This window comes from Malaclemys terrapin, chromosome 9 (assembly GCF_027887155.1).
Source record: "Malaclemys terrapin pileata isolate rMalTer1 chromosome 9, rMalTer1.hap1, whole genome shotgun sequence".
NCBI classification, from domain to species: domain Eukaryota; kingdom Metazoa; phylum Chordata; order Testudines; family Emydidae; genus Malaclemys; species Malaclemys terrapin.
This window is the reverse complement of record NC_071513.1, coordinates 14,292,805-14,318,824: the sequence shown is the minus strand read 5'-3', so window position 1 is coordinate 14,318,824 and position 26,020 is coordinate 14,292,805. Positions and strand designations below refer to the sequence as shown.

At 43.6% G+C, this 26,020-nt stretch overlaps 1 protein-coding gene across 4 annotated transcripts in view; it reads right to left on the bottom strand.

Annotated features, from left to right (window-relative positions):
- Positions 1-26,020, bottom strand: part of GRIA3 (glutamate ionotropic receptor AMPA type subunit 3) — a 210,701-nt gene that overhangs the window by 170,110 nt on the left and 14,571 nt on the right. The window lies entirely within an intron of this gene.

Genomic DNA, 26,020 nt, shown 5'->3' with positions numbered 1-26,020 from the left:
AAATCCTCTAAAGGGCAGAGGTTTTTTTAAATTATTTTTATGTTGGCAAAACTAACTAATGACAAAACAGTTACAAGACTTTCAACCATGGGAGCAGAGCTGGGCAATAAATCGGGTACATCTTACACCCCTTGTATTTCCTTGGCTCATAGTTATGAAGCTCATTTTAAGTAAAAACAAAATTTCAGCACCAGTCCCACGCCCACTTGTGAGCTGTTGAGCTCCTTCATTTCCTACCAGAGTTGATGGGTCGGGGTGAGCTCTTTATGTTCCTAATCTATGTTACCAGCACAGTTAGTAGCATCCAGACTGGCAATGAACAAATGTGGCTGCTCCGAGAAAGCAACAAAATAAAGGAGTATTTTCATTAGATATCAGTATTCATTCAGACTAATACTACAATCTGGCTATAGAGTTTCATTTCAGCAGAAGTAGCTAATGACCATGGGACAGAGATTCTTTACTCATATATCTTTTAACCAGTATCTTCAGGGGTAAGCCAGATAGCCCAACACTAGCCACCATCCCACAACTAAGGGGAGCCAATTGGTACGTGCTATTTATCCTTTTGGAAATCCAGTAATCCCCCCTTGCCACGGGCATAAAACTCCAGTTTCACACCCCACAGGGTCATGAGACATCAGACCTTCAACAAGTACGGTGCAGGAAGCCTGGGTCTCAGGGAGGTATAATTCTTTTCAGGTGGTCATGGTAAGTCACATTTAAGGAACAAAGGGGACATTTCCTTTGTCAAGGTGTTTAGCAATAAAAAGTGGCTGTTTGAATGGGAAGATGGATTAGCGGGGGCAGGGGAGGTTGTCAAAGTGCATTCCTTTTTACAAAGACTTGTTTATAAAGCTGTTTGGTTGCTTAAAAGTGTAAAACAAAACCCATTACCGCTATTTAACATTAGAAGAATGCTTTAGTGAATTTGGTGCTCATGAAAGGTGCCAATTGACATCTCAGGAGACTGTGTCCAGCCTTTATCATCTGAATAGCCATAGCTTAGGCAGCAACATTGCTGTCCCCTGCACGCTGCCCCATGCCACATGCTGAACTAAGCTCTCATATGAGAGCTGGACCATTCTCCATGTCCAATGGAAGCTGGTGATCTCTGAAACCAGGCAGATGAGAAAAAAATATTTCAGCCACCCCTAATCTCCACACATTTTACCTAGCAAGATGCCAGGGAAATGAATTACATATAAAAGAAGCCAGGTGTTCTACAGGAAGATATATTGCTTTCCAAAGTACTACACCGAAACATTCATTTCTACCACAAATCCTAACATTCAGAATCATTAAAGCCTGTTTATCGTAAAAAGGACTCTCCAATACCAGGTCATTGACATCATAGATAACACCTTGAATAGCTACTCAGCTGTGAGCACTTGATTTTCTTCCAGGAGACCCAGATGCAAAAATATAAGTGCCATTAAAGAATCCTTTTAAGAGATTAACCATTGTAAATGGATGTGAGCAAAAGTGGATACCAACAGCAAATAATAGCAGCTACTTTTAGAGAGAAAAGAGGAAGGAATAAATAAAGCACCGACTTTAAAGAAAAAGTTTACAAAAAGTCTCCACAGCAGTAAAAAGGAAAAGATACAAAGGCAACCACAGTACCACCAGCATTTATGCCTATGGGTATGATGACACAGGAATTAACAGATAGCCTAAAATTAGGGTTACCATACGTCTGGTTTTTCCCGGACATGTCCGGCTTTTCGGCAATCAAACCCCCGTCCGGGGGGAATTGCCAAAAAGCCGAACATGTCCGGAAAAATACCGGCCGGGCACTTCCTCTCCCGCGGCTGCTCTGCTCCTCCCCTGACTCAGACTTCGGCTCTGTTTAAGAGTCAAGCTGCCCAAGCCAGCGCTACCGGCTTCGGGCAGCCCCCGTGCCTCCGGACCCCGAGCCGCCGGCCGGGCACTTCCCCTCCCGGGCTCCCACTGCTCTGCTCTGGCGGCGCAGGGTCCAGAGGCAAGGGGGCTGCCCGAAGCCGGTAGCGCTGGCTCGGGCAGCTTGGCTCTTAAACAGAGCCGAAGTCTGAGTCAGGAGAGGAGCAGAGCAGCTGGAGCCGGGGAGGAGAAGTGCCTGGCCGGCGGCTGGGGTCCGGAGGCAAGGGGGCTGCCCGAAGCCGGTAGCGCTCGGGCAGCTCGGCTCTTACACAGAGCTGAAGAGTCAGGGGAGGAGCACAGCAGCCGGACCCAGGGAGGGGAAGTGCCCGGCCGGGGGCGCAGGATCCGGAGGCATGGGGGCTGCCCGAAGCCCAAGCACTACCGGCTTCACGGTTTGCCGGGCAGCCTCCAGACCCTGCGCCCCCAGCTGGGCGCTTCCCCTCCCGGGCTCCAGCTGTGCTGAGGAAGCGCCGGCCGGGGGCGCAGGGTCTGGTGGCTGCCCGGCAAACCGTGAAGCCGGTAGCGCTCGGGCAGACCTTTTCGCGTGGCTGGGAGGGAGGAGGGGGAGTTAGGGCGGGGACTTTGGGGAAGGGGCGGAGTTGGGGTGGGGACGGGGGTGGGAAAGGGGCGGGGCCAGGGCCCGTGGAGTGTCCTCTTTTTTTATTTTTTAAATATGGTAACCCTACTAAAATGCACTTTTGTGAAACTATGTACCAGCAGAAAATAAAAACAGAAAGTCTGCTACACAAATTATCTGCTGAAGAAACAAATAAAATGAACTGTGTTACAGGCAAAATAGAAGTATACAAAAAGAAGGGAAAAAATAAAGGCTCTATCTGAAATTATGACAGTATCAGGATCATTTTAACAGCTTAAACAACAAGGAGTCTGGTGGCACCTTAAAAACTCACAGATTTATTTGGGCATAAGCTTTCGTGGGTAAAAACCTCACTTCTTCGGATGCATAAAGTGAAAGTTACAGCTTAAGATCTGTCAGCTCTATAAGAAAATCTACCGAGTTAGGCCATGATCCTGTGAGATGATGAGTGCCCTAACCTTCCACTGACAGAGCACCTTGTAGACTCAGACCCTTAATACATTCTCATGGATCATGTACTATAGAGAACACTTAAGCGAATACATTTGTGCTAAATGCCCTGTTCTTTTACGTGTTCTCCTGGTCAGGGAAGCAAGAAGTGTGCTGTTGAAATCTGAAAACTCTTAGGTCCTCACCATCCCTTTCTGTCTTCTCTCTGCTCTGGGGATAGGGCCCAACAAAATGAAAACAACCATAGACATACAATCCCTGTAGCAATATGCTGTCATCACACAATGTGAATGCACTGCTACTGCCCTTTACTGGCTAAAATATCAGACCTGGTCAAATATGCATCATCATGTAATCCTTTTATGGCTTCAGCCTACAGATGACAAACCTTAAAACAACTTCACAGGTGTGAATCTTGCTGAGATGACTACTGCTAAATGAATAATGTTGAACTGGGCTGTATCCAACATATGTTTTCCCATTGTCATCCCAACATAGATTTACCATCATCAGACTTCCTGATGCCATGGCAATAAGTGCAGGGCTAGAACATAGTCAGCTAAACACTTTAAGTGCTACACTGGAAAAAATAACCCCAACTATACATACAATATGATGGGGGCTAATTTAGCTACAATGAATCAGGAAAAAGATCTTGGAGTCATCATGGATAGTTCTCTGAAGATGTCCACGCAGTGTGCAGAGGCAGTCAAAAAAGCAAACAGGATGTTAGGAATCATTAAAAAGGGGATAGAGAATAAGACAGAGAATATATTATTGCCCTTATATAAATTGATGGTACGCCCACATCTTGAATACTGCGTACAGATGTGGTCTCCTCATCTCAAAAAAGATATACTGGCATTAGAAAAGGTTCAGAGAAGGGCAACTAAAATGATTAGGGATTTGGAACAGGTCCCATATGAGGAGAGATTAAAGAGGCTAGGACTTTCAGCTTGGAAAAGAGGAGACTAAGGGGGGATATGATAGAGGTATATAAAATTATGAGTGATGTGGAGAAAGTAGATAAGGAAAAGTTATTTACTTATTCCCATAATACAAGAACTAGGGGTCACCAAATGAAATTAATAGGTAGCAGGTTTAAAACAAATAAAAGGAAGTTCTTCTTCACACAACGCACAGTCAACTTGTGGAATTCCTTACCTGAGGAGGTTGTGAACACTAGGACTATAACAGTGTTTAAAAGAGAACTGGATAAATTCCTGGAGGTTAAGTCCCTTACTGGCTATTAGCCAGGTTGGGTAAGGAATGGTGTCCCTAGACTCTGTTTGTCAGAGGGTGGAGATGGATAGCAGGAGAGAGATCACTTGATCATTACCTGTTAGGTTCACTCCCTTTGGGGCACCTGGCATTGGCCACTGTCGGTAGACAGGATACTGGGCTAGATGGACCTTTGGTCTGAGCCAGGACGGCCGTTCTTATGTTCTTATGTACATTGATGTACAAATTTTGATTCTGAAAGAGTTTCAGCAGAAATTATTATATATGCCCAAAGAACTACAGAAACACATTTTCCATAGATTTATGTGGTATCAAAGACAACTGTCTGACTTACGGTACCAGTTCTTATTTTTGATCAGAATGGATGCTGGCTTTACGTTCACAAGCTGCCAAATACTAAACCAACAGAAACAAATTTTTAAAATATCCTTTTTTTCCCCTTCATAGTAGAGTAACATTTAAGTTCCTGATCTTGAAAGTCCAATGCCTTAGAATTCCCATCAAACTACCTTGTCTCTGTTACTTCACACAGAGGATATGCAGGGCTTGATTTTCAGAAGTACTTGAGAACTCACAACTCGGCTGAAATCTGTGGGTGCTGAGCACCTCTGAGATTAGGCCCTGTAGTCCCCATCTCTTCGGCCAAATTCTCTCTCTCTTGCCTTTTTAAAAAGTAGAATTAAATTGTGTTTATATTCTGACTGGCTCATCCCCACTTCTATGGGCATGAGTATTATGAACAGGGAAGTTGTTTAGTGATTATGGGCAGATTGGGTACGTGACAGCATCTATGTCAAAAGATGTCTAAAAATCAACAGCAGGATATTGCCTGCCTGGGGCATCCCAGGACAGTTACTCACTACTCTGAATCTGCATCTCAGCCAGGGCCGGCTCCAGGCACCTGCCGAGCAAGCTCGTGCTTGGGGCGGCAGATTGTATGGGGCGGCATTCCGCCCAAACCTAGGGTCTGTAGCAAACCTGCATCCTTCCCTCCCCGCCGACCGGAGCGGCGCAGAGCCCTCCTGGCAGGCAGCATGGCGGTCGGGGCTGCGTGGCGAGCGCCCTGCTGAAGCCCTGGCCATCCCCCTTCTCTCTCTCCCCCCGCTAGCCAGGGCACGTCTGCAGCACAGGGAGTCCCTCTGCACCCTGGCTCCAGCCGCCCCACAGGGTTTTTTTTTTCCCCCTGCTTTGCCGCTCCGGCTACGCCGCAGGTTTTTTTTTTTTTTTGCTTGGGGCGGCAAAAAAGCCAGAGCCGGCCCTGCTCTCGGCTGATACTTGTAACTCTATTTTTCTCAGATGCATTTGTTGGATCACAAAGAATTTATAGTTTTGTCTTAAAACAAAAAGAGCATCTTTTATTTCTCCTGAATTATGTCTCTATTCAGTACAACTCTACATATTTAATACTTTATAGAGTGACTTGATAAGCTACATTACTTTAGAATATCTTCATCTCTTAAAGCTTCCCTGCTTCTTTCTTTGCAGCTTAAGAGTTCTGATTACCTATTCAGCAAACACTGTAGGGTGCCGATTTGATTTTATTGGCCCATTTAAAGGGCAAATAAACTTCTATTTTTATAAGGGGAAGATAAAGGGACAGTTATCTTATCCTCAATGCTCATTTGCTTTTTTGAACTTCTAATTCTGTTATGATTTTGTAGCATAAAACTCTCTCTCACTAAGTGTTTTGCTCACCCATGGTCTTACGGTAGCTGGCTTTCCAACAAATCCATCTTTAAGTGAATTTTAAATTTCCTGACCATACTAATGCCATTAATCAATGATCCACATTTAAAAGCAGGTGCATTAGCAAACTACACACCCAATTCTATTTTCCTCCCTTATACAACTTTTGCACTGAATGCAGGGCCAGTTTTCATTATTATTATTTTTGATAGTTCAGCACAAATTGACTTATGTTTGCTTTTCCTTATTGGAAGTACAGCAACGGTCAAACACAGAAAGGGACTGTTAAATAAGCAATTTTGTTGCAGCAAAGGACAATGCAATTTTTTTCTAAGAAGCGATGTCAGAGGCAGGCTCATCACACCAATAATTATTGATTCTACGAATTGCTTTCCCTCTTTACTCATTGCAATATAATCATTAATTCTAATATAGGAAAAGAAACACTAATCATTTTATTTTAGTATTTTAAATGCAAAGGGGGTTGTTCATCTGACAAGGAGATGAAGTACAGTAGAGTATTTGGTATGTACCCTCCCCCCCAAAAGAGGGCGGATGTCTTAAATCTAATTTAGAAAGCAATTTTGATAACAGTAACAAATGAAGCAACATTATTAGTTATATCGAAAGTCCGGAATGATTTGAAAGTACAACAAGGAATGCAAGACACGTTTCTTATAGCAAAACAGCAGCATATATTTCAACACAGTATTAAACGCTACACACACATAGAGAAGGCTGATCCACAGAACTCTGCAAGTAAGTGCTTTGCCTATCCAATATCTATACCTCTTTACCTCACTGGTAACTCCCTTGCTTTCCTAATGCATTCATTATTGCTTATGACTATATGAGCCCCAGCAAAAAATGACCTACCTGTACATTCTATACAGTTACAACGTATTAGGCCTGAAAACAGTACAGGCATAAATAGTACAAAGATTGTTCATAGGAGAGAGAAGACGAAGTATAATACTGCATGCTGTGAAGAGACACAGATAAACCTGTAGCAGCTGTATTAGATAAGCCCATAATCATCTATGTTTGTTCTCTGCAACAGATAAGCCCACTATTCCCATTTCTTTTGTTCACACTAAAGCACATCTGGTAGCAATAACAAGCATAAAGTTAGGGAAGAGGTGAGACATTTTGGCACGAGGTAATACAGGGAGGCAGCCTAATCAAAGAGAAGTTGAGACACCCCTGCTAACAGGATAAGACGTTAACTGCCATTTGTCTCCACTCATATGGCGTAAGAGATGAGATGGCAGAAACTGATGAATCCTTACGGATGTCAAGAGACGATGAAGAACTTTAGGGTCATGCGGGTTTGAAGTGATTCCTGTCAAGGGAAGAAAATATTTGTAGAGCTAACAAACATAGCAGCCAAGAACACAAGGGGCACTTTCCACACACAAATCAGTCTGACTTGGGTCAGCAATTGCTCAGGATCCGTGTCCTAGGACCCTGCTAGGGGGGTGGGTCAGAGCCCGAGTCCTGCTGGACTCAGGTTCAAGGCCTGTCATTTTGCACTGTGGACATAGCTCAAGCTGCAGATCTGAGTCAAAAGTGTAGTAGGGACTCATTAGCATGGCTGTGAGATGTAGGCCCAGCAATTGTAAGCCCAGGTTTACAATGCAGTGTATATGCTTAAGCAAGGACTTGGAAACCGTCTCCACAAGTCTGGGTCTCACAAACCCTGGGTTTACAACGCAGTGTAGACATACCCTACATATTCCTGACAGATTAGGCTGTCTTCACATTCCACCACCACCACCTATTTGATATAATTACCTTGGGTACAAATTTCCTTTCTAATGCTCAGACATTCATAGAAATAGCCAGATGGGACCATTACATCATCTAGTCGGACCTCCTGTATTTCACAGGCCATTAGATTTCACCCAGCTACTCCTGTATTGAGACCAACGACTTGTGTTTAAATAAAACATATGGTACAGAAAGACATGATTTGACTGTAACACTTCTTAAACGCACTGTACCTTAGCAGGAAAGAGGAACATATTGATTAGACCAGTATCCTGGTCGCTACACATTTAACAGACTTCTTTCCCACAAAAGAATCCCTGATTGATCACTCAGAAGCAGTTGATTCGCCCAAGCTGAAGCCTGAACCTCATCTCACCAAAAGGAAACCAGACTCCAACTTCCACATCAGAATCCCAGCCTCCCAATCCCATCCACAAGAGTGTTCCACGCGGAATGCTGTGGTTACACCTGATGTGATTTCCAGACTTCAGGTCCCCAGGAAGGCTCTAGGGGACAAAGCCTCACAAAGGTGCCTGATTCTTTCAGAGTGGTTATTGGATAGTGGAGGTCTTGCTGTTAGTTTTGATTTTTGTTTTCTAACACTATTTAGTTCTTTCAGCTTCTTGTGGATTATGAATATTCATGACACAGAGAGTTTGTATTAGTTGTGACATTTCTGCAGTCTGTTAGGTGGAAGCTGACAGTATTGCACTGGTTAGAGAAAAGACTGGCAATTTCTCCTCATGTGCAGCTTATTTTCTCTGAGGTCTTTAGTTAAACAAAACAAAACCACCTGCTTTCACCTGCAGACAATTAGTGTGTCATTGGGGAGATTTATAAGGTTATTTTTTTTAAACTGTGGATAAAGCCAACAATACTGACAAGATGATGAGTGAATTTTAGTTAGCTCAGTGGTTTGAGCATTGACCTGCTAAACCCAGGGTTGTGAGTTCAATCCTTGAGGGGGCCACTTAGGGATCTGGGGCAAAATCAGTACTTGGTCCTGCTAGTGAAGGCAGGGGGCTGGACTCGATGACCTGACCGTCCCTTCCAGTTCTAGGAGATGGGATATCTCCATTAATTTATTTTATTTTTATTTTTAATTTATTCAATGATGTCACTAATAGCCAATTTTTAAAGGCTAGAATGGAGTCCTTACATACCTGGCGCATAGTGTAGTTAAGAAGAGAGGGAATACTGGCTAGTGGTTAGAATAAGGTACTGAAGACTAGGATATCTGGACCCAATTCCCACCTTCACCCCTGACTCATTGCGTAACCTTGGACAAGTTACTTCACCTCTCTCTACCTCAGTTTCCTTCTTGGAAAAATGAGCACAACAAAAACTTACCTACGTCACAGTGGCATTGTCAGGCAAGCATTACTGTAATTCTCATGTATTTCTCACAAAACAGATCCTTCAGTTTTGTGCTCCCCATTCCCCTGAACCATGGGATTGTCATAGAGCACCCTCCTGCGGCAGGCTAACATAGAACAGGCACACCTGCTTCCATTTCTCCTTCAGTGGTTCCCAGAAACTCCACGCTAGCCTTCTTGACTCACTAACACCTTATCTTCCCCATCAGAAACCTGATGGAAATACCTTGATGAAATGCAGACATTCACCATAATGATCCAAGACAGGTTCAAACCACTGACCTTGCTGTGAAAGTCTCCCTTCCCCCAAACCTTTGAGCCTTCCAGTCACCTTGAGATTATTCATTCTTCACAAATTTATGTTTGATTTACAAAATACCCTGACAGACTTCATTGCGTTTTACAAGTAGAACACCAACAATAAAAATCTGCCTGCCATATGTACTAATAATGGCAAGGCAATCTGTGAGCTTTGGTGTTTTCAAAATTAGCACATTTTAAATGTCCTATGCAATGTGCATGACATCCACGAACACTGTGATTTCAATCATTTGAAAAAAACATAAAACAACAACCGACCTCTCTCTGCCTTTACTGCCCCTCCATCCCCATTTACCTTCTTCAGAAATACCAAGAAATATGAATCAATGTTTTCAACTTTCTGAAATTTATTTGTGGAGTAGTGATAGGAAGTGCTGCGAAGGGAAATGGGATTTGGAATGGCTGGAAGCCAGCTGTGTTATGTTTGTTGCCATCCCTTGGTCACTTGCTATTTAGTTACTTAGCTGCTTACAAAGCTAAAAATTATGTAGAATTTGGGCCATTACACTGTCTTTACTTGTAGCTTATTGCCCAAAAGCTAAAAATTATGTAGGCGCTGGAGAAACTTATGCATAAAGTGAGTACTTTGGCCTACAACCTGCCAAAGTTTAACAAAAGCTCTTGAAATTCTTTATATTCCTGCCTCCTCTACAATGTTTAGAAACCCAAGAATGCTACATTCCACTTCCTAACTAAAATTTCTGTTCTCTCAAAATGTCTGATCAGGGCATCTCTTTTGCTAGGCCCCAAATGTATAAGCATTGCTTGTCTTATCCTGGGAAGCTTGATACTTTTTCATGTTAAACCATGCAGGACTCAGCATGTTATAAGAATATTCCTTGTCAAAGGATATTAAACAGATTACCAGGGCCAAATACAAAAAGGTAATCTGTTGGAGTTTTAGGGAACCAAAATGGAGGTTTAAAGATTAAACTAGATTAAAGGTGAGAGGAATGAGAACCTACCAGCCCATCAATTAATTTTTTCTTGGAGGATTTCAAAATGAATTAAACATCTGAGGACCATGCTTTAATCTGTGCTGCTTAGGATATTACTGGATCCTGCTTAAAAGGATTTATTATTATTATTAAAACGTTAACAACGGTTAGTACTCATTGTACTAAACAATGGTAACATTCCACAATATTCATTAATTTATCTTATTTCCCAGAATGTTCAATTACACTGCCTGAAACCTCTGATTTATCTCAGGAAGACTGTGTCAAAGTGCCACTCTGAAATATGACAGAGACAGGGTGGGTGAGTTAATATCTTTTATTGAAACAACTTCTGTTGGTGAAAGGAACAAGGTTTTGAGCTCCACAGAGGTCTTCCAGTCTGGGAAAGGCAGGGCCGGATTAACCTTTTGTGGGCCTGGCGCCAAACATATTTGTGGGCCCCCCTGGGGGCAATGGAGCATGGCGTGGGAGCAGTTGGTCAGTTCCCGGAGCAAGGGGCTGGCCAGGGGCATGGCATGGGAGGGATGGCCCCGCTCTGCCCAGCTCAGTGCGAGGACACTATTTACAAACCGGCAGTCGCCAGACGCACAATGGCCCGCCCAGCCCCGTGCTGCCAGCATGCCCCTTCCCCTCAGGGGTGGGCCCATGCCATGCCACACAGCCCGCCCAACACCAGAACACCCCCCCCCCCGATTCCCAATGGCCATAACCCCCTGGACCCACTATGCCCAGTGCTCCGCCCAGACCAGCCACAAATGCACAGCACCCTGCACACCACCACCTCTGCCCAGTGCCCCCCTGCCCACAGCCCCAGCACCCCACACAGAACCCCCACTCCCTTGTGCCCCAATACACAGAGATCTTCCCCGCCCCTTCACAGTCTATCACCCCCTCCCTCCAGAGACCCACACCCTACCTCCCGGCTGCACTCACCGGCCCTCTGGGAGGGGACTGTGTCTGTCGGGCTGAGCTGCCTGTGCAACCAGGGCTGGTCCCGGGGCGGGGAATCGCTCTGGTCCCTCAGGAGTGGTGCAATCAGCCAGGCCAGGGCCTGCCCCGGGCAGGCTCCCTCAGGACCCACTTGCCTGGAGGGGCCCAGCCAAGCCCCCCCATTCTCCCCCCCAACTGGCCAGGCTTCTGCACCAGTCTCAGCTCCGGGGAGACAGGTGGGGCCCCACAGGTGGTGGGAAGCAGAGACTGCCCGGAGCCAGAGGTGCACTGGGGTCCGGCAGGGGGCAGAGAAAAGCCGGCAGGTAGGGTCTGGGGGTGGAGAGGAGCCCTTGGCTGGCAGGCTGAGAGGAGCAAGTGGTGGGCAGGGGGGAGCCAGCGGCCTGGCAGGGTCTCAGGGCACAGTGCAAGCAGAGCAGGCCGGGGCCCCTTCTGAGCATGGGCCCGGCTCCATGGCACCACTGGCGCCATTGTAAACCCAGCACTGGGGAAAGGTAATCAGAACAACACTGGAAACAATTCTTAAACTTTCATTTCTACTTAAATACTATAGGCTCCATTGCAGCACTTAGTTTTTTTTTAAATTTGCACTGGGTTTCAATTTTGCACTGTTATGCTCAATGAAGGTTTCTTAGTTGCAACTTGTGATGTGGCTTATTATTTATTATAAATAAATCCTTGGAAGTGTCATGAAACTGTTTAAAAAAAATCATTAAATCCTTGCACAACGGATGAAAAAATCCTTATAAAAAGCACCAGCAATCCTTACACACACCCATGCACTAAGCATAATAAAATCCCTATGCACAGACATGCAGCCCCCCTACCCCCTCCACACTACATTCACCGCAACACCCTAGCCTCAAAGTAAAAGCACAGCACATCTCTAACCCTGGGCCCTGACCCGTTGCAGCATTTGTTAGAGGCCACCTCCCTGGCTGTTCATTACATGCTTCAAGTCTGCCCACCTCCTCCATCCACCCTTCATCAAGGCTCTCTCCCTTGCTCTCACAGACACAGCACAAAACACACTATGTAGATATTGCTTAGCCGCTGCCAGCCGTGACATCAACCACCTCCATCTACACTACAGCCTTTCAAATGCCCATTACACTGTCACTCTGCAGCTACTCAGGATACAGTTACCCTGAGGGTCCAGTAAAAGGCTTTATAAGCCAGAGGGTAAGGTGGGCCTCCCAGAATATGAATCACGGGGAGAATCATAACAACAGTGGTCCTGGGAGTGAAAGTTCCAATTCTCATTGCAGAAAACAGGCCAGAATTTCGAAAGATCCAGGCATCATGGACGTTTCCAGATGACCCCATGTTAATTTTGAGCCTACCACGGTGATCAGGCACACCTTGCAACACCATGGACAAACATCCCTTCTTGCTGATGAACTTTCAGGCATGTGTAAGAGACAAAGAATATGCATGTGGATCTCATCAATGTACAATTGATGTACAATGTACAATGTACAGTACAATTTGGGAACCCCAACCATGCAAATCCGTCCATGGCCTCCTGTGCATTACCAAGCTCAATGACACCGGGGGAGAGCACCTTTTTGTTAGCAGGGCACATCTCATGACAGCAGCCCTGATAGAGGACTACCAAGACCAAACTGGTTAGCTACTGACCAGTAGTAGTCAGGGGTGACAAGCTTCCCAATAGTGATGGTCACATACTTCTGCGCACTTGGGGGGAGGAGCTTTCATGTAGGTGTTATGGTGCTGTGGCTCCAGGGTGAACTGCACACAGATTTCTAGACCACCACTGCCACTCACCCCGGGTCTGCACCACTAACCTGTCCCACCAGTCTGGGCTAGTTAGTGCTTGAGTCCAGAAGTGGCTGCTCACTGAATGAAGCCGCTCCAGGAAAAGTTTATGAAAAAGTGACTGCTCAATTTCATTCTCCTTCTCCACAGGTGCCTGTATCACCCTGCCTCTCAAGTCATCACACATCTGAGATACAGGTGCATCAGCCTGTTCATGTTAATGACAATCACTTCACAACTCTCAGCAGTATTTTCTCCATGCTGACTGGCTGGCACCAGCTCACAAACAGATGAATAACGGAATGAAAGGAGAGGACTCATGGGAAGTTTTTAGTTTGACCGCAAGTCCCAGAATTCCAGTGTCTTATGGCAGATATCCCACAATGTGCAGCAAGACAAATCCCAGAATGCATACAGTCTAGCAGCAGAACAATGCACCATAGGGCTTTTGTCCAGAAAACTGTGTCCCTATTTCAATACATAGCACTGTGTGAACACAATGACCCTAAAGGGAAGGAGCTTAACCCAAAAGAACAAAGCGGAGTGGACACCCTGCTTGCACAACAGTTGTTCTGGATCACGTAACATGGATAAACATAAGCTAAAACTTTCAGTGTAGACAATCCCTTACTGCCAATGCACATGGATGTAAGTGAGCAAAGAATCAGGTTTAGTTAGTTTAACTTCCTTTTAGATAACCTTTTAAAAGATGGACTTGCCACATGCAGTGAAGTGGAACTTAGTATACAACTGCAGTTAGAAATTGTAAATAATGCCTTGTTTTAAGTGAAATTTGCCCATGACCTACCAAATATAAATGTATTAAGTTTGTTCATTTCTAATTTGCTATAGGTTAATTTGCAATATGTTCCTGTTTTTATAATTTAATGGCTCTGACTTTTAACTTGCAAATGTCACGGTCAAATTTCAGTTTCAATTTAGAATAAACATTTGTTCTCTGTGTTAATGCCAAAATAATAGTCATTAAGGGATTTATACTCACGAGGAAATATTTGTTTCACTGAACTGACAGAATCTAATATTGTGGTGAGATACTAGCAATGGGGCAATACCAAATTTGTATTTACCAATCAAGTATTTCTATACTGCCCATCACAATAGTGTATAAGCATGAGCATCAATATTGTGATGAGGCAAAGGTTTCTTTGTTTAATGTAGAACAAGTCGTGGATTGTATATAGGATTAGTATTGTTCACCTTCACCTGCTGAACGTCCCAAGGTTATGAAGTCTGATTTCCCAGCAGATCAGAGAAATGTTGTTCTCACGGACAACAATCTTTACAGCGGCAGCATCAGGGCAGTTTATTTTTGAATACGATAGTTGTGGTATTCCGCGAAGTAGATTTCTTTGGTGAACTGAGGTAGCACAGCTTTTTAGACAGATTAATAATTTAAGTGAAGTGTCTCTTCAGACTATAATATAAAGGGACAAGAGGCCTCATTTTCCACGAACAAAAGATTTTTTGTACTAATACTGCCTCTTTTGATTGTACGTTTTAATCAACATGAACAAATCCAGGCCTTTCTTCCAGCCAGCATGTTATCAGTCAGAGCAAAACCTTTCTATATAACAATAGAATGGAAGCATGCAATAAAACAGAAATGTACTGAATAAAATATAATGATTTTCTTTCATGTGAATTTAATGATTGTGAAAGGTAGCAAACCGAAAGACACAAAGTCTTAAATACTCCATTAGCACCACAGAAAAGGGACAGGAAATGGAGCAATACTTCAAATTTCCCAACAGTGCCTGACCAATCTGTCTGACCCCCTGTTCTGGAGGGATTACCTATAAGAAGGGAAAAGGGAGTTCTGTCTCTTTGAATTATTCACCTCTTGTGCACTCTTTTGAAGCCACCAATGAATCTGTACTAAATAAACACAGGAAGAATTCTTAAAATATTTCAGATTTCTTGCACACCCTTTTTGAGGTTAGGAGAATAGTTCTGACTCTGCAAGTTGCCGTCTATGTAGACTGCACACTTTTGACACTCATGTTTTTATGCTGAAGTAAAAAAAGTCCACGGCCAATGTCGAATATGGGACTATAGATGATGTGTTTTTAAAAGAAAGGCAAGAAAGGCAATCAGGAAGCACACAATCAGAATGCAATCTGTCCAATAAAGAATGCACTCAGTCCATATTTCAAGAGGTCTTGATGCTTGTGTAAGAAAAAATACACCTCAAAACCTCACATTACACATGACCCTTTCAAATGTGACACTGGGCCAAAGCCTGCTGTGTTTAGCCTGGGCCAGATTGCAATACAGTTACTCACACTGATTCCAATAGTTCCTCACTCCACATTTAGTACCAATGAAGTTATTGGGATTACTTGTGAAGTAAGATGCTACTCATTGGGAGTAAGGATATATCAATCGAGCGCTATCTAAACAGTCCTAAAATGAAGTCCCATTGAGATTATTCCCATTAAGTAAATCAACCCAGATTTGGCTCACTGTCTTGTTAGGATAGCCTCTTCCCATAGTTCAAGCAGTAGTTTTGTGCTATGCCAGCGTCCTTCTCCCCTCCGGGGGTGCTGGAACAATTTGTATAGTGGGGAAGCTGAGAGCCATTGAACCAAACTGCTAGCCCTGGATATAATGGAAACCACTTCAAGCCAGGGGGAAATGCAGCACTCCCAGCACCCCGAGTTCCAGCACCTATGAAATCTAGTTTTCCATGTCAAACTGGAAATAAAGTCAGTTTTAAAGTGAAGAGTTAAAAAACAGTTTCAGGTACTACATTCCGCCCAAGTCCTCCCAGCCAATTTTTGTGGTTTTACAATTACATTTTCCTATTTTTTAATGTCACTCTCTTCTGTCATGGTATAAAAAGGCCCAGATGAACAAAGGGGGAACTAATTGGCTAACATAGAAGGGAAACCTCATGACAAATTGCTGTCACTATGCAAAAAATAAACAGAAAAACAGACCTTTTTTGTCTCTTTCTGTTTCAGTGACCTTGGTGCTACTTGTAAAGACAGACATTTCAGACTGAATAAGTGTGCTTGATAAATTCACAATATCTCTAATCAAATTGCCTTCAGGATTTGAGTCTATGTAATGGCCATTAAAGATTATTCACCCTTCCTAGCGTTAGCACTACCGCAGACGTAAGTAGCTGCTAAGGATCTTTGTACCATTACTTCATTTCATGTTTAATCTGCAGGAATCAGCTGTTCTGTGAAGTTGACCACTTATGTTACTGGAGGACTAATGGGACAGAAGTGGAATAATTCTATGTAGTTATGGAGGTAAATATGGTGTAGGTTACAAATAAAGGAAATATAGGGATTTCATTCTGATTGCTAGGATACACTCATCCACCCCATAATACCATCATATGGGTTCGCACATCGAAAGTCTCTCAAACAGCAGCGGCATCACAGCACAGGTAGTGCCCTAGACACTAAGACTAAGGCCAAATTCATATCTTAGTTACAACAATGTAACTCCCACTGAAATGTCCAGTCTGGGAGCTGACTCTGGTTCAGCATGTGTAACAAACATCTCCTGTAAACACGTCATTTCAAATAAGGGATGGTTAGAATCTAGAGACAATTCACCATTTGATGTGCTCACCAACTCAAAAAGAAGAACATTTCAAACAAAAAGGGAAAGAATTTATCACATCCTGTATATGTAGAAGGTACATTTTATTTGCCTGGCTACGGTGCTTTTATTTATGGTACTTAAATTAGAGAACTTTTTGATCTAACAGAGTATAAGCAGCTTTAAGGATAATTAAGGTAATCTGTTCTATTTCAGAGAAGTTAGCAAGATTTGCCTAGTTCTCATATATGCCTCTGTGTTGGGCACAACCACAGTTACAGTCCTTGCACCCTTGATGTGCTAGCACAGGGGTCGGCAATGTTTGGCACGCGGCTCGCCAGGGTAAGCACCCTGGCGGGCCGGGCCAGTTTATTTACCTGCTGACGCGGCAGGTTCGGCCGATCGCGGCCCCCACTCGCCGTGGTTCACCATCCCGGGCCAATGGGGGCGGCAAGAAGCGGCGCGGGCGAGGGATGTGCTGGCCACGGCTTCCCACCGCCCCCATTGGCCAGGGACGGTGAACCGCGGCCAGTGGTGGCTGCGATCGGCCGAACCTGCTGCGTCAGCAGGTAAATAAACTGGCCCGTCCCGTCAGAGTGCTTACCCTGGCAAGCCGCGTGCCAAACATTGCTGACCCCTGTGCTAATGTAATATACTGGTGAGTGTGTTATAGGTCCTCTTTTTTTGCCTAATCCCCAGATGATATGTGGATGTGACAGTCCCACCTTGGATCTAACTCAAGCTGTAGCAGCTCATGGCTTTAGTTCTGAAGGTCCCCGGTTCAATTGCTATTGTGCCGTCCATGATGCTGGCCATCACATACGGATTTACTCCAGACTAGCACTGAGAGGAGTATTAGGCTCCCTAAAGAGATACAAGAAGGCTGCCCCCTCTGTACTTGCTAAACCAGCACAACCTGTGGGAGAATGCATGCTGCATCCTGTAACAAGGTGGCAACACAGCCAGTAGCATGAAGCCATGATCTGACCCACAGAATTACATAAAGGTTGTACCTATACACACACACACAAAAATTCATAATGTGACTAAAAGGCCCCCATTGTCAACAGCTTCCATTTCAGGTCTGCTGAAATTCATGCTGCCTCTCACTGCTGCATTTAGTGCTTATTTGTGTAGAAGCCTTTCTGTTAACATGAGAGCTAGGGTGGGTATGAGACTGAAGGACTTTCTGAAAGCACATATCAGATTGATGGTAAGTGTCACTCATTTCTCAGCTGCACTGTATATCTATTTTTAATTGCAGTCCCTTGGCTGAAGTATCGTAGGCCTCTTTGATGGAGAGGTATCATTCAGGGAAGGATATAAATTACTATTGCCCAAGAGTCCTCGCTGTTAAACCTTTACTCAAGCTCCTGACATTACATTAAAATGCTATCTACTGTAATCTGAGAGATTCCTCTGTGTTTGTATGACATTATAAGATCTGCATATTGCTGTAAGTACAAAAGAAAAAAACCTCAGACACAGCTATATCTGGGTAGGACTGCCAGCTTTCTAATTGCACAAAACCAAACACCCTTGCCCCGCCCCTGTTCACTCCATTCCCCCCCCCCATCACTCACTGTCCCCCACCCTCACTCACTTTCACCGGGCAGGGGGTTGGGGTGTGGGAAGTGGTGAGGGCTCCAGCTGGGGATACGGGCTCTGGGGTGGAGCCAGGGATGAGGAGTTTGGGGTACAGGAAGGGGCTCTAAACTGGGGCTGAGGGGTTTGGAGTGTGGGAGGGGGCTCAGGGCTGGGGCAGAGGTTAGGGGGGGCAGGCTCTGGGAAGGAGTTAGGGTGGGGGAGGGGGTTCCAACCTGGGGCAGGGCAGTAGGGTGTGGGAGCGGTTCGGGCTCTGGCCAGGCAGCACTTACCTCAGGCGGCTCCCAGAAGTGTCTGGCATGTCTGGCTCCTAGGCGGAGGGGCCAGGGTTCTCTGCACACTGCCCACGCCTGCAGGCGCTGCCTCCGCAGCTCCCATTGGCTCGGGGTGGGGGCAGCGTGTGGAGCCCCGGTGGCTGCCCCTGCGCTAGGAGCCAGACATGCCAGACGCTTCCTGGAGCCAGGGCAGGCAGGGAGCCTGCCTTAGCCCCACTGTGTCACAGACCGGACTTTTAGCGGCCTGGTTAGCGGTGCTGACTGGAGCTGCCAGGGTCCCTTTTCGACCAGGCGTTTTGGTAGAAAACTAGATTCCTGGCAACCCTATATCTGGGGCCACTGCAAACACCAATTACTCCATCTTTTGCATTCCTAGTGATGACTCTCTCTTTGTTTATAACACTAAAGGTGCATTTGACATGCTATATCTGTTCATATGCTTTGCACTGGACTTCCTTTTGTTGTTGTATAAAAGAGGTTATAAAAATCTACTCAGTCGGGTCTTAAAACAGAGACGAGCAATGTAACCCTCTTGGTTTCACGTCATGCTCTAAACAATGGATTTTCTTAAATAAGATTTAAGAAAATGAAAATGATTTCAAATAAAGCTGATCCTGCCACCCCCTCCGAATAGTTTTGACAAGTAAAATGAAATCACATCACAGAAGATACAGAGTAGGAGTAGACAGAAACCATCAAACAGACACAGTGAAAATATCTTCATCCACCGAAGGGACTTTTCAAACTAAAGTAAACAAGTGTGTCATCTAGTATTTTCATAACTTCAGATACGCAGAGTAAGTGTGACAGGTCAAGTCAATAAGTGAGGGTAATCACTCTGTACCATGCTGTAGTCCTCTGAAAAGTAAGCCACATTCTGGAGTCCATTTCCAAAATGGCTGAATTTACAGGTACTCTAATGCAGAGTCTATTATAATTTCCCAAGTGAATGAGAGAATCCAGTCTAGAGCTAATTAGATCCAATGAGATGAGAAATGCCAGATAATTAATTGCCTGTTTTAAAAGATTTAACTTTGAAGGTGAGTTGTAGAAGGAGATTTTGGGGAAGCGGGTAGTAAAGCTCACTTCCTATTATAAAACTTGAATATTGGTCTCCAAGCAGAATTTCCTAAGCAATCATGTTGTAGTGTAGGTTTATTAAGAAACATCATTGATCATAATTTTATATGACACTGCCACTTTACATTTATAACTTTTAAAATGTTGCCATTAATAGGAGCTGACGGCACCTGCACTGAGATATGCCTCGTAGGAGGCTATTGCAGTGAAAACAAAATTAAAAACAAAGAATGTTAATACAAAAAAATAATTTAAATCAAGTTGTTTAACGCTTAGGAATATCACTCCAAGAGGAAACATGATTCAAGCAATAGATTTCCTCCATTAAAACAATAATGCCTCTTTTTTTCTTTTGCTTGAAAAAGTTCATTATTGTCTAAAATTAAAAAAAAAAAAGTTACCTAATAAATTACACTCTGAAAAGTAGTTAGCTAAATGCAGAAGATGCTCGGGCTTGTGGTTAAATAAGGTACCTGTTATTATGCCTGCCTCTGAAAAATAAAGCCATTGAAACTAGCCAGTACATCCCAGCACACACCCGCTCTATGGCAAGGCCATAAAGAAGAGAAGAGGCACAAGTGGATGTTTGGTACTGTGGATCCTGTACGAAGGTGGAGCTTGGAACTACACCACCACTTCTGAGCTCCCTTTGCAATCTGCTATTAAAGACAACTGAAGGAAATTCAAGGTCAGCATACATTTGAATGAGCAATATCTTAACCATCTTTTTACGTCTGAAAGCAGGATATGGATGTCATATTAAAGAGCTTGGTTGACAACTGGGCTTCCTGAAAGCATTGGAATAAAGAACTTTATACAGGTGTACAAAAAAAGTCTGTTATCTTCAAACAATATCATCAGCCTCCCTAGTGATTCTACAACATACTCCCCCCTCCTTCTTTCATTTTGTTTTAATCTTAATAGAGGCTCAATCCAACAACCGCTATCAAGTATAGTGCTTACTATCATCATGAGCTATGTGTAAGCCAACCAAGGTTCAGTGAAGTCAGCGTGCCTAGGCCGATTTACACTAGCTGAGAATCTGGTCCTATATATTTTGCATAATCGGAAGTGCAATTATTTAGTAAACTTGCTAGAGTTGTAGACTTATGCAAATTTATATAAAACCAACGACAGTTGTCAATAGTTTTAACTATTACATACCGTTCAAATTGTGCTCAACAAGCTAAAAGCTAATTGATGTGGACACAGCAGCAGAATGAAGACACATACATGCATGGAGCTATGTGGCAGGCTGCAACTTTTATTAAATTGCAGCACAGGGGAGGGGCGCTACCCATCCATTAACCATCCTCTCCTATACCAGGCACTTAATTGGTTCCTTACCATATCACCGATTCAGGCTCTCACCCTCCCCCCCTCCTCCCGCCAGGACTCAGCTCTCTGAGGAGGACAGTGAGGGGGACAGAGGGTGCAGAAGGGTGGGGACCATGGGCCACACGGTCTGACCTCGGACCGCAAAGGCTACAAGCTCTGACCCTATATGCCATAAGCCCAAGACCCATCACTAAATACCAGGTCTTTTCTTCTGGACACCCTTTATTTGATCTTTTTAACTGCACTGGAAACTGGCCAAAAGTTGCGATGAATTAAGAATTCAACCCAAGTATCTCAGTTAAGCACTAAGCGGCTACCTACTTATCCCACTATGGTTGAAGGTGCTGCAAGGAAGGCAGAAAAATTCCTTGGTCCTCTGCCAATTGGCCCATGGGGGGAGGAATCCTTCCTGACCCCCCAAATGGGTGATCAACTAGACCCAAAGCATTTATCAGACTGGGTTCCCATTCCTAGTGGGTAGGATGGGTCTGGAGGAATGGAGCCTAAAGAGGCTCTCACTCCAGGTTAAATCCTGGGAGCTGGGGAATGCTGGCCAGTCTGCACTGCCCTCCACAGCTGGCCAATGGGTGCCAGAGACTCATGGGGGAGGAGGAACTGCCTGTGTCCCTTGGCAAATGTCCCCTCCTTTGCTGCTGGGACTTTCCCCCTTCACTGCTGGCCTCATCAAGCTCCACACTCATTGAAGGAAGTGGGTGGCATTTATCTAGAGCAGTGTTTCCCAAACTTGGGACGCCACTTGTTCAGGGGCGCAGGCCAAGGGACATACTGGCCGCCGCTTCCAGCAGCTCCCATCGGCCTGGAGCCGTGAACCGCGGCCAGCGGGAGCCGCGATTGGCCGGACCTGTGGACGCGGCAGGTAAACAAACCGGCCCAGCCCGCAGGGGGCTTTCCCTACACAAGCGGTATCCCAAGTTTGGGAAACACTGATCTAGAGCATACACGATGAAATTCTGCTCTCAGTTTCACCAGTTTAAATCTGGAGTAATTATTGGAGTCAATGGAGTTACTCCAGATCTACATTAGTAAGTAATGGTAGAACTAAGAAACCCTTACAGCACTTACATTTATTTTTGGCCACCCATGTTTTTAATTACCCTAATAGGAGACAATGGGAATTATAAAGCAAAGCACATATACATTTTACTCTTTAATTTAATGAGCATAGATAAGTACAAATATGAATCAATCATATATATAGCATCAATGAAAGGACCCATCATGTAAGTCAGACACTGGCTTCTCACTCTGTGTATTTGTTAACATTCCGATTTAGAACAACAGATTGCTGCAGTAAGGGTACTGAAGCAGCAGCCAAAGAGCCATCTGCTGAGCACCTCTCTGGTGAATTCAATACCAAAAGAAGTAGGTGACTGAAGAACCCAAGCAATGGGGATACACACCATTAACTAAGTGACAGAATGAAGGATTGAAAACTTTCTAGGGTCACTGTAGAGAAACACAACGATAGTAATTTTATATTGAAAATCAGAAAGATGAAAATATGAGCTATAAACCCAGAAGATGGCGATTATATGCACTATACATGGATTTTGCTTCTTGCTTTTCTTTCTCTTTCGACACACATGATGGTTATAACCTGGACTGAAAGGCACTTATCGGTCTTTATCTTATAATGGAGCCTTTACTAATTTAATAAAACTGAATTTCTTTAGCATGTAGAGCAGACAGTTGTTTATACCAGTTAGCACTCATTGGGGTTTTATCATATGAGGTCATTTCAGGCAAAATTTCTTAACTGGCTGACTTTATTGAAGGCATTATAGGAATCTCCTGAGTCTACTTTAGCAATACCCCATTATACTTTCCTTTAAGTAACTTACTGTACTCAAAGTATGAAATGTTTTAAAATGTAACTTACACTAAAACAGTATTAAGGTCAGGTCTCTGTAGTTATAGCATACAAGGAAGGTATAATTCAGTGTATCACTTCATATCCCAGCTGTCATCAGAGACACAACCTTTTCATAATACATGTATTGTATGTGTGCCAGTGAGAGATGAATAGTCCTGTAACTAATCAATACAGTTCATTCAAACAACTGGAAATAGCATTTCAGACAACTGGCAATTTCATCAGTTTCACTGGGCTGTCCAAAAATAAACAGTTTGAGATGATGGAATGACCTCCGTGGTTATCTGTAAATAAAGTTAATCTTAGTAGTTGTTTTTTGTCGGGCTCATCATCAAGGACAATAGAAATCTAATTTTGGTGCAAAAAAATCACTGGGAGGCAAGGTGGGTTCCAAGGATCTACAGAACTGTTGTAGAATTATTTTTAATTTTGTTTTTAATTTGGCTTCACCTGACCCTTATATTTCAATACATGATCATTTCTAAAACATATGGGGGATCTTTCATGTACTGTAATAGAGATGAAACCTCTCAAGGAAACTTCAACACTATGGGGAAAAAAGATCACATGGCCTCAGGGTTTGGCAATAGACTCAAAAGTCAAATTAACTGAAAGCTTCATGTAGTGACCTGAGTGGGCGTGGGATAACTGAAAACCTGGATAATTTATGGGTTTGCACCAAAATTCACATTCTGAACTATTTAAATGTTAAATCTGGCAGCTTCAGATGGAGTTTCTCTTTGAGCTTTTGGGTTTGTTCAAATTGGAGAATCAGATTGCAATGCAGGTTGATGGGTTGGAGGTGAACCCAGGCAGACATGAAACAAAGGCAATGCTCTCAATCCCTCTGACGTGGAATAGCTTTATTTGTGAAAGTTCTGTATGCTCCTGTCCACTGACAGCAAGGCAGCAGAACTGGGTTGCAGAGAGCTGACAGAAAAAAAACAAAACAAAACAGCTCTATGGCGTTCAACTGCCTAGCTCCACATCCCATAGAAAACTGCCCCAAATCTAGGAGACTTGGGATCTGTGGCTTGCTATGATCCAGGATTTCCAAAAATGCTTTCTTCCCCTGCAGAAAAATATACGATCAGATTTTCTCCCTTTTCCCCAAACCATGGATGTTTTTTAATTGAGTTTGGGGGGGGGGGGGGGGGAGAATCACACCAGCCCTGGTGTGGGATCCCCAAGGAACAGAAAAGCTATCAGAACTGTTCCAAGGAGCTCATTGCTTCTAGGAGGGACTTTGGCTGCCATGAGACATCACTGCAGAGGACTGCAGCACAGGATTGCAGCAGCCTTTTCCCCCTGTAGATTCCCAGGGCAAAGGAGCCAAGGTCCTTGTCACCACAAATACAGCAGTCAACAGAAAATCTATACAATGAACCTTGCAACAGATTCCTGGGCCCTCTGAGCAAATTTTACTGCAGGCAGCTATGATATAAATCTTTATCATTACACTGAACAGCCTTCTATGTTGCTCGTCACGTTTGATAGGAAAGCCACAAAATTCCCGAAGTCGCACCATAGGAATTTAACACATTAGCTGACAACACTATAAATAATTATCATTGATACCATCACTTTTTAATACTGTTGCTAAATGTTCAAGTATTCAGATGCTGGTAATCAAGTGATGTTTCACTACCAGCATCATCAAAACGTCCAGCCTTACCTGTACAGAATATGTCCAACCACAATGAGCGCTTCCGCCCACAACAGAAAAGCACATCAGCTGGCTGTCTCTGACGTCATGATCAATAGCGAAAAGGTTAATAATGTTAACTCCTAAGTGATCATAATTAGGCTTTAAGGAAAAACAAACCTCTCCAAAATGAATGAATAGAGGAAATGCACACCCCTCCTGGTGTTATTGCCTCAGTGTCACTGGGGACTCGGATTGCAAAGATAACCTTCACCAGGCAATCAGAAAGATTACAACTGTTTTAAAATGAAAGCTTTGATTAAACTTTTAAATGCTGCAGTATCTGCAGGAAATTCACAGGGAGACCCTAAATCCTTGAGAATTAGTATATTCTACAAGCATGCCGATTTTTATGGTTTTATATTTGTTTAAATATTACTGCTCTTTTTCCCAGCCAGCACTAAATTGAGGATTATCTCCCTGTACAACAGCCACTGTAATCATTACACCACAACATTGAAACTAATCAATGGAGAAATAAGCAAACTAATTGAACAGAACCACGCAAAAAAACAAAAAAAACAAACAAAAAAACCCCCCAACAACAACAACAAATTGTGGCACTGGATGACTCACGGAAATGGCAATGAGGAATATAAAAGCTTTTCAACTCTAGGTAACCAGTTAGAAAGCAGTGCAGATTGGTAGTAACCAACAGTTCATTTGGTGGGTGCTGAAATGAGCATTTCTTAAAGAAAAACAGTCCATTGTGACAAAAAACACACCCCTACAATTGGCTCTAATGACCCATTTGTTGGGCTCTCACAGCAGAGAATGAACTATAGGCAGAACAAAGCCACAGAGAATCCTGATTATCCAATAGTTTTGATAATAATACTTCACACTTCTATAGCATTTTTCATCCAGGACTGAGACTGCCAGGACAACATTGGGGAAGCTTATACTGCTACTGCCTTTCCTGTACCTGTTTTCAGGAAGAGGACTCTTGTCTCCAGGACTATCAGTCAGACACTTTTTACAAATGCTAAATTCACGAATAAAATATATTTCATAGTCCAACCAGGTTTCTGAGAACCGGAAAGGATTAGCTCCAGATTTTACATGAAAGTTCAATTAATGATCAATCAATCAATAAAATACATACAATATTTTTAACTGCCCAAAGAATTTTCACACCTTAAAGAAAACCATATGTTAATTTACTGTAATATTCTGATATATATCTGAAGAGAGGATCAAACACCATCCACCAACTCACCTCAGCATCCAAGATACAAATAAACACCACACAATAAAAAGGAGGAATCAAAATGAATGAAGTTTGCAACCTTGTCCAGAAGGCTATGTTCAAGTGAAGATACTGGACAAGACACCCCATACCAGAGTAAAAGACTCTAGAATCAATGAATAAAACAATTCTCATTAACATGGGGAATCTGGAGACACAACTGGGAAAGTGTAAAACATTTTCCAGCAAAGCCTGCACTTTGGGAATTTAGTAAATCTGTATTAAGAACAATTTACAATGGATAATAATATATATTTTTTTTAA